This window comes from Zootoca vivipara, chromosome 15 (genome assembly GCF_963506605.1).
Source record: "Zootoca vivipara chromosome 15, rZooViv1.1, whole genome shotgun sequence".
NCBI classification, from domain to species: domain Eukaryota; kingdom Metazoa; phylum Chordata; class Lepidosauria; order Squamata; family Lacertidae; genus Zootoca; species Zootoca vivipara.
In genome coordinates, this window is record NC_083290.1 from 8,494,724 (window position 1) to 8,502,095 (window position 7,372).

The following is a 7,372-nucleotide window of genomic DNA, read 5'->3' on the forward strand; positions in this document are numbered from 1 at the left end:
TTCCTTAAGAATGGATAGGTTTGATCTTCTTGCAGTCCATGGGACTCTCAAGAGTCTCCTCCAGCACCATAATTCAAAAGCATCAATTCTTCGGCGATCAGCCTTCTTTATGGTCCAGCTCTCACTTCCATACATCACTAGAGGAAAAGGGCAAATGAGGGCTTTTTGCCCAAAGGCGCTGCACAACTTGGCAGCGGGTGCTGATACGATATTGGAGTTGAATGGAGGAGTTTTTCTTGATTCTCCTTTGAGAATTCTAGGCCTTATTTTTTTACAAGTTTTTGAGAACCTCTGGTTTAGCTAAGCATTAGCCAACACACCAGTTCTCAGGATATAATAGGAAGGTGAGGCCCTGGCTTGGAAAGGAAGCTGAGCCTGTATTTTTCCACAGGCCTGGAATCTGCCCTTCAGTATTCCAAATATTAGCCAGATAGATCCTGGCATTCATTTATTTCCCCCAAAACTTATAACAACACTATAACTTGGGGTCGTCCGTCAAAACTGATTGGCAGTAGGGCTATGTACGGCCCACACATTGAAAGCACATTCCACTCCTGCCTGAAGAAGGAAGGGGCCTGGGATGGGAACTGTATTTTATTAAGAATGCTGGGAATTGTAGCTATGTGATAAGTAAACTTCAATTCCCAGGATTCTTGGGAATGTGTGAATGTGTGTGCCAGGCAGACAAAATGAAGGACTTATTCATTCAGCATATAATGGGTTGCATCCCATGTGAGCCCTACTCAGACTAGGCTTACTGACAGTGATGGATATGATTCAATTCCATTAATTTCAGTGGGTCTACTCTCAGTAGGACTGACATTGGATACAATTGCCAGAGGCGTACCTAGGGGCTGGACACAAAAATCACCTTTATTGCACTGTGGCACAAAAGTGTGCATTTCCCCCCGAACGTCTTCCTCACCCTTGCCCTCACTTTGGTCCCTTTGACTACTTGTAAAATGTAGTGATTTGTAATGTGGATATTGCAGTAATTTTCCCTTTTCCTTTTTTGAGGGGGACCCAAAGGAGCAAGGGACCCAAGGTGCACTCTGTGAATTGCCACACAATGTTTTGATAGCCACTGATGTAAGGCTTTATCCACACTTCCTCCTGTCCCGCCCCCATAGGAAAAAAACACGTTCTTTAGCGCTCAGTAGGAATAAAAAGCAATTCAGGTTTTTCCACGGATTGCCATTTGTTCCAATTTAGTGCCAAAGAGCAGGTTTTGCCTTGGGAAGGAGCGGGGCAAGGGGAAAACCACCCAGACCCGTGCTTTTTATACACAGGACAAGAGCAAGGTGGACAAGTCCTAGATTCCTTCAAAAGGGAGTTATTAACAGGATCTTGATGGCTTTATGGAACCTCTCTGTTCATTGGCACTGTACCATTGCACACCATTTTCTTAAGATTAACAACATGGGAGGCTGTTTTATTTCGCCTTCTGCTTCTGAATTTATCCAGGGTTGGCCACTGCAGCTAGCAGGATTCTCAACTTAGTTAGGTCTTTGGCCTGACCCAACATGGCTGCCCTTATGCTCTTAATCCTTAAACATTTACAGGTGGAGGAACTGCACATTTTTAATGTTTGATGTTTTGTCGTATTTTTCATATTCTGCTGGGAGCTGCCTAGAGTGGCTGGGGAATATATTATTATTATCATTATCATTATTATTATTATTATTATTATTATTATTATTATTATTTTCCGGCACTTAAAGAATAAGGGTGCTCCCCAAATTCTTCTAAGTGCCATAAAATAATATTATGTATTATACACACACACAAGTTTTGGAACAACTAGCTCTAACGTGAGCCACTGTTAGGACACCAGAAATGTAATATGGATGATTGGCTTCCCAAATTGACCAGACGAAATCTCAGGCAGTTGTACATATTATAAAACAGATTTATTAAAACATTTATTGCAATAAATGGTGGCAGTGAGAATGAGTTTCTCATTCTGCCCAACCCATGGGCATACACAGAGTGCTTTTATACCTTTTTGACAGAGTGAAGATCAGCCTTTCTGCAGTACTTCATCAACCAATCAAGAGAGAGCACCCCAAGATGCAAAGTCACCCGCCCAACTCTACTAGGTGGCGTTATGTACCTGGTACCTTCATACACGTGTCTATGTGGAATTTTACAGGCACAATTGTGGTTGTGCTCTACTTATAATTTGCGGTGGGCTACATCCTCTTGCTCTTGTGGTTTATGCTAGAATTTCTTAGAAGTGCTGTGTGTGGTTAGATCTTTGCATTAGATGTGCAAACATGCTGTGCCTGTGTGCAAAGTGCTGTCTGGTTTACTTTCTATCAGAGGCAGAGAGATTTAGAAAATGGAGTTCCTCTTGCTTTTAGGGCCTGACCAGGATTATTCTGGCCCTGGTCATTGCCACCCTATATTCCCTCCTCTTCAATATGGAGATGAAGAACAGGTGTGTTTCTGCATCTCCATTTGATTGACCCATCGCACTACAGTGTTTCCTGGTGTTTCCTGCTTGGCAGGGGGTTGAACTGGATGGCCCTTGTGGTCTCTTCCAACTCTATGATTCTACAGAGGAGCCAGCAGCTTCCCATGCTCCAATGTTAGGCCAAAGGATGGGCAACAGAGAGCAAAGTAAGTGAGGAAGCTTCTGCTGACTTTTCCCAGCTTGTTATTCAGCTTGTCTCAGAAGGGTTACCAGAAGCTTTATACAGACCAAGGTTCTGCATAGGGCTAAGACAATAAGAAAGAAAATTAATATTACAAGCAGAATCTCTTTTAACTATGACCAACCTGGGAGCCAAGAACTAATCTAACTCCATACACTGGGCAGACCTGCACCGTCTAGGCTAACCTTGTGGTACAAGTCAGCCTGCTTCTTAATGTTTTTAACATCACTCTCAACACGTTTACTCTAGTTGTATACAGATGTTAGTTCAGGGCCCTCAGAAGATTGCTGGGCTTCAAAGAAGTATGTAGGGCAGAAGAAGGCTAACTGGAAGCTTGCTCAAATGTTAGGTTTTTGACTTCCAGGGAAATAGTGCAAGGCAGATAGATAACTTTGGGGTGGGGGCTGCCTTTTCTACTGAACAGTTAAAATACCTAGGAACCTCCGGCTGTGATCAGGAACTAGCAGTCATTAAAGACATTAGTACATTGCTTTTCTTAAATCAAATAGCAAAATATTTCACAAACAGACCTACATTTTGTTACCTGGCACATTCAGACCTTCATTTCGAAATTTCTTAAGTTAAGGTATACAGTGTTTCTAAAACAAATGAATAACGTGCATTACTAAACAGTTTCTTAAAAGTGCTACCACACATACACATGAGGTTGGAAATCTTTCCTAAGGGGGAAATAATAATTCATTGTTAGGATAGACACCATCAGCTAATTCATAGGACTATACACAAACTCTGAGAGCCTGTAGATTAAGGCATTCAGTCTGCAGAACTGTCAGTGTAAAATAACCATGAAAGTTTTTTTTTTCTCTCTCTCTCTTTTCCTGCTTCAGCTTGATGCTATAAACCAGAGTAAAAATGCTTGCTGAATTTAAGCCTGGTTCAGCTTTTGATTAATCTATTTCCATAACTCCTAAGCATTTTCTGTTGAAGTTTTTTAGCCTTCGTGTTAGACCTAACTGGGAACACATATTTGCATTATACAAACATCATTTTTGTCGAAGCACAAGTGCCACTTTCTACTACATTGCATTTCCATTTGAGGCACAACAAAAAAATCGCAATACAGACTTTTGGCAACAAAGGGTTCTTTCTCTCAGGTGGGCCATGAATCTATAATGGCCACACTAGTCTTCAGAGATACTAGGATACTATAGTTGCTGGAAATCTAAAAGCCAAGGGGCTTTAGCCACTGTTTCCAAAACTTTATGTCAGCAGGAAAATACACAGTTCTCTCTCAGCTCAGTACTGGGCTTCAATGCAAATCAGTGGGTTTCAAAAGTTCCTACACAGTTCTAAAGGCCAGGAATATATATATATATAACAATTGGAGGTTTGTCCTAGCTGAGCATTTGGCTACAGAAAGAATGGCTATTGTTCCAGTTTGCCAGAATCAGGAGAGGCTTACATTAGACATCAGTGGGCTACCATCATTTCCAAAGCCAGAACTGAGGGGTGCACCTGGCCAGCTCTTCCAGTTACATCCCCAACCCAGCTATAGCCCTGTATCACCTAGGGAGTTGCTGGAACCCTCCCCATATCTGTATGACCTAGGGAGTTGCTAGAACCCACCCCATGGTTCAATTTCTGAAACTGTTTTGGGTCTGTTCGCTCAAGTGAGGCAGGTACACTGCCCTTCCTTCCAAATTAAGGATACTGCTTTGGGGGCAGGTAGACTTCTACTGTGGGTCCCACTCAATTGATGCCTCCCATACAAATATACATACATACATACATATATAAGGGTCTAAGATTTACTGCGTCTCCTTGTCTCCTTGATGTTTGGTGCTGCATAAGATGGACATTCCTCAACCCGTGCGTCGAGTGACAGCGTCCGGAGTGTCACAGCAGGGGCTACTTCGGTTTCCCATGCGCTGGGCGTCTTTTGCCGGTCAGACGCTGCAAGGGGAAACTGGTGCACCGTGCGCTGGGTACCCACTCCTGATTAGGTACAGCAGGGTGTGGATCCAGGGGGTCATCTCAGGCACTTTCACCGGATGGAATGGATACCTCACCACCTAGGAATGAAGAGGGTCTCGTCTCCCTTCCTTCAAGGATTCACTCAGGGACTCGCTAGCGTCAGGCTGGAACCATCGTGTCAGGCTCCGCAAGGCTACACGCTGTTCGCTCGAGTGATTTCCTGTAGATAAACAACAAAGGAGGGGGGGGGAGAGAGAGATTGTCCTTGTAGCTGCCGCTGCTGTTTTAGAACTTCTTGCTGGTTAGTCCACCACCAAACTCTCCGAGGTAGTGCGTCCCACGTATTGGACATTGAGGTGTGTCTGGCACACAGAAGTCATCTCTGGGATGTAGCAGCAGTTAGTTGAGAAGTCATCTCTGGGATATAGCAGCAGTGCCTTACAGCAGTCTTTGCCGAATTTCACAAGGCTTGCAACAGGATTCCACGTCTGGTCCATCTTTCAGGATCTCCCCGTGGTTTCTCTTTCCTTCCACAGAACTTCATGCATGTGCAGGGTTAAGGAGGGGTCCTTTAAATCCGTATTTGCCTCCCATCCAGCTGCCGACGGCTGAGTTCTGCTAGGATACTGAAGCCTGTTTTTCAAATTATGCAAAGTCTTGTGGTTTCTAGAAGAAGAAAGAACTTACAGCTGCTTTGTAGCAACGGGCTGTTTCCGTGAGACATAAAAATTTTAAAGTCAAAGCATTTAGAGCAGTAGTGTTTTTGTAACCTGAAACGTGGATCTCCAAAGCATAACATCTTTTCTCCCTACTGTCACAGCAACGGTCTTTGGTCACACAATGTCACACAATAGAATGTCCGAAATGGCAACACCAGCCAGGCACAGCCACAGTCTCTAAGTGCAGGTTGCAGGAGAAAACAAGTTGTGCAAATACAAATCATGCAGAATTGCTTGTGTAACCAAATAAGGGGGGGTTACGCCACACATCTCTGCCGGAGGTTTGAGAGTTATTGAGATGTTGCAGCCTGTCTTCCAACGTAGTGTTAGATTCAAACAATGTCTTTACCCACAAATCTCAATTCAGTATAACTTCCTTCTACCTTATCCTGAATTCTTTAGTTGACAGACATTCATTTCATTAAAATATGCAGTTCTACAAATTTTCCAACATGTTGCTGTCACAAAAACATATGAAATGGGGTTGCAGGTAGGAGGGTTAAACCCTTTAAACGTAGTTTGCTTTTAGAAGGACTCAAATGTCTCTTTTTCCCCATTCTTTTAAGTTTCCCCAAAAACTAAAGTCTGCACAGTTCCAACAGGACTTGGGGAAAAGATGTTAATTGTTCAAATAAAATCTATTGTCTCTTGCGTTGTGAACTACTTAAGTACATGATTTTTTCTTTCTTTTCTTTTCCTTTGAAGCCAGCTGAAGCATATGAAAACATTTTCTGAGCACCGTTACTGGCATTTTGTCAGTTTCCTGTGGGGGTGGGTAGCCTCATTTCTAGTGTGGTGAATAGCATTCTAAAGGTTGCAGAGATGATTTTTCTGAACAAATCCGCTGTCTGTTTGTACAGCCCTTTTAGGCATAAAATCAGTCTGATGCTTCTTTTGGCTTTTTGGTGCTGTTTCAAGGATATTTAAAAACAGAATACTGGGTGCCTATGTTTATAACAAAGTCCAGATGCAGGTAACTCTTAAGTCACCTTGACCATGGCTCCTTGCCATGCCTGCCAAACCGACGAACTCTCTTCTGCTGGGACCCCCTTGTCCCATCTTTCTCCGAACACTCTTCCTTCCTCTTTTACATTGACCGAGACATCTCCGTCCTAGCAACTGACCTTCACCAGTGACCTTTGAACCCCTTCTGGTTCCTCACTGGTCCTTGAGCCATCATTTGTTGCTGTTTAACCACTGCCTTTCTCTTCATCTTCTTTCTCACAATGCCTTTCTTCTCTTTGGGGGAATACTGGTTTGCACCACCTTTTTTTCTCTGAACTTGTTGTTGGCAGGACTTGTAAATTAAATTTCTTTTATAGCATTCTGAATTTATCTATCATGAATTCTAGGGAAATCACATTTTTCCCTCCTCTTGACCATACTCCTCCCATTTATGGCCCTGTAAAGTATCCCCTCATTCACAGCACACACTGCAAACTTTGCCACACATACCATGCATTGGACACTTTACCACACTCTACCTCCCAGTTTTTCCTTGTTTCCTAAGTGTCTATTTGTCAGGGGACCTCCTCCCTACTGACTACTAACATACACATTTTCCTCCTCCCTTTGCCTCTTACCCAAAGCGCCTGGTTTTCCCAGTTGACCTCTGATTAACTGAGTACTACCAACACGCTGGAGATGTGATCAGGATCTCCCTTCCCCTCATTAAAGGGGGCCAATTCCCTTCAAGGTACCTTTTCCCTTTCTACTTACCCCAGCCGGCTTTTCCTGGTCTTCCCTTCCAACCTCGGTCCTTTTGCCTCTTCGTCCAGGGCACGGAAACTCAAGGGCCACCTCTGATCCTCCGGAAAAAGTCTGCCGGTGTGCACCAGACCAGAGGCGCCGTTAGGAATCTGCGCCCTGTCCAGTGGGGCAAAAGGGGACTGCCTCTGGTTCAGGGAAATGCCCTCATCCGAGTCACGGCACCAGAAATGTTAGGACACCAGAAATGTAATATGGATGATTGGCTTCCCAAATTGACCAGACGAAATCTCAGGCAGTTGTACATATTATAAAACAGATTTATTAAAACATTTATTGCAATAAATGGTGGCA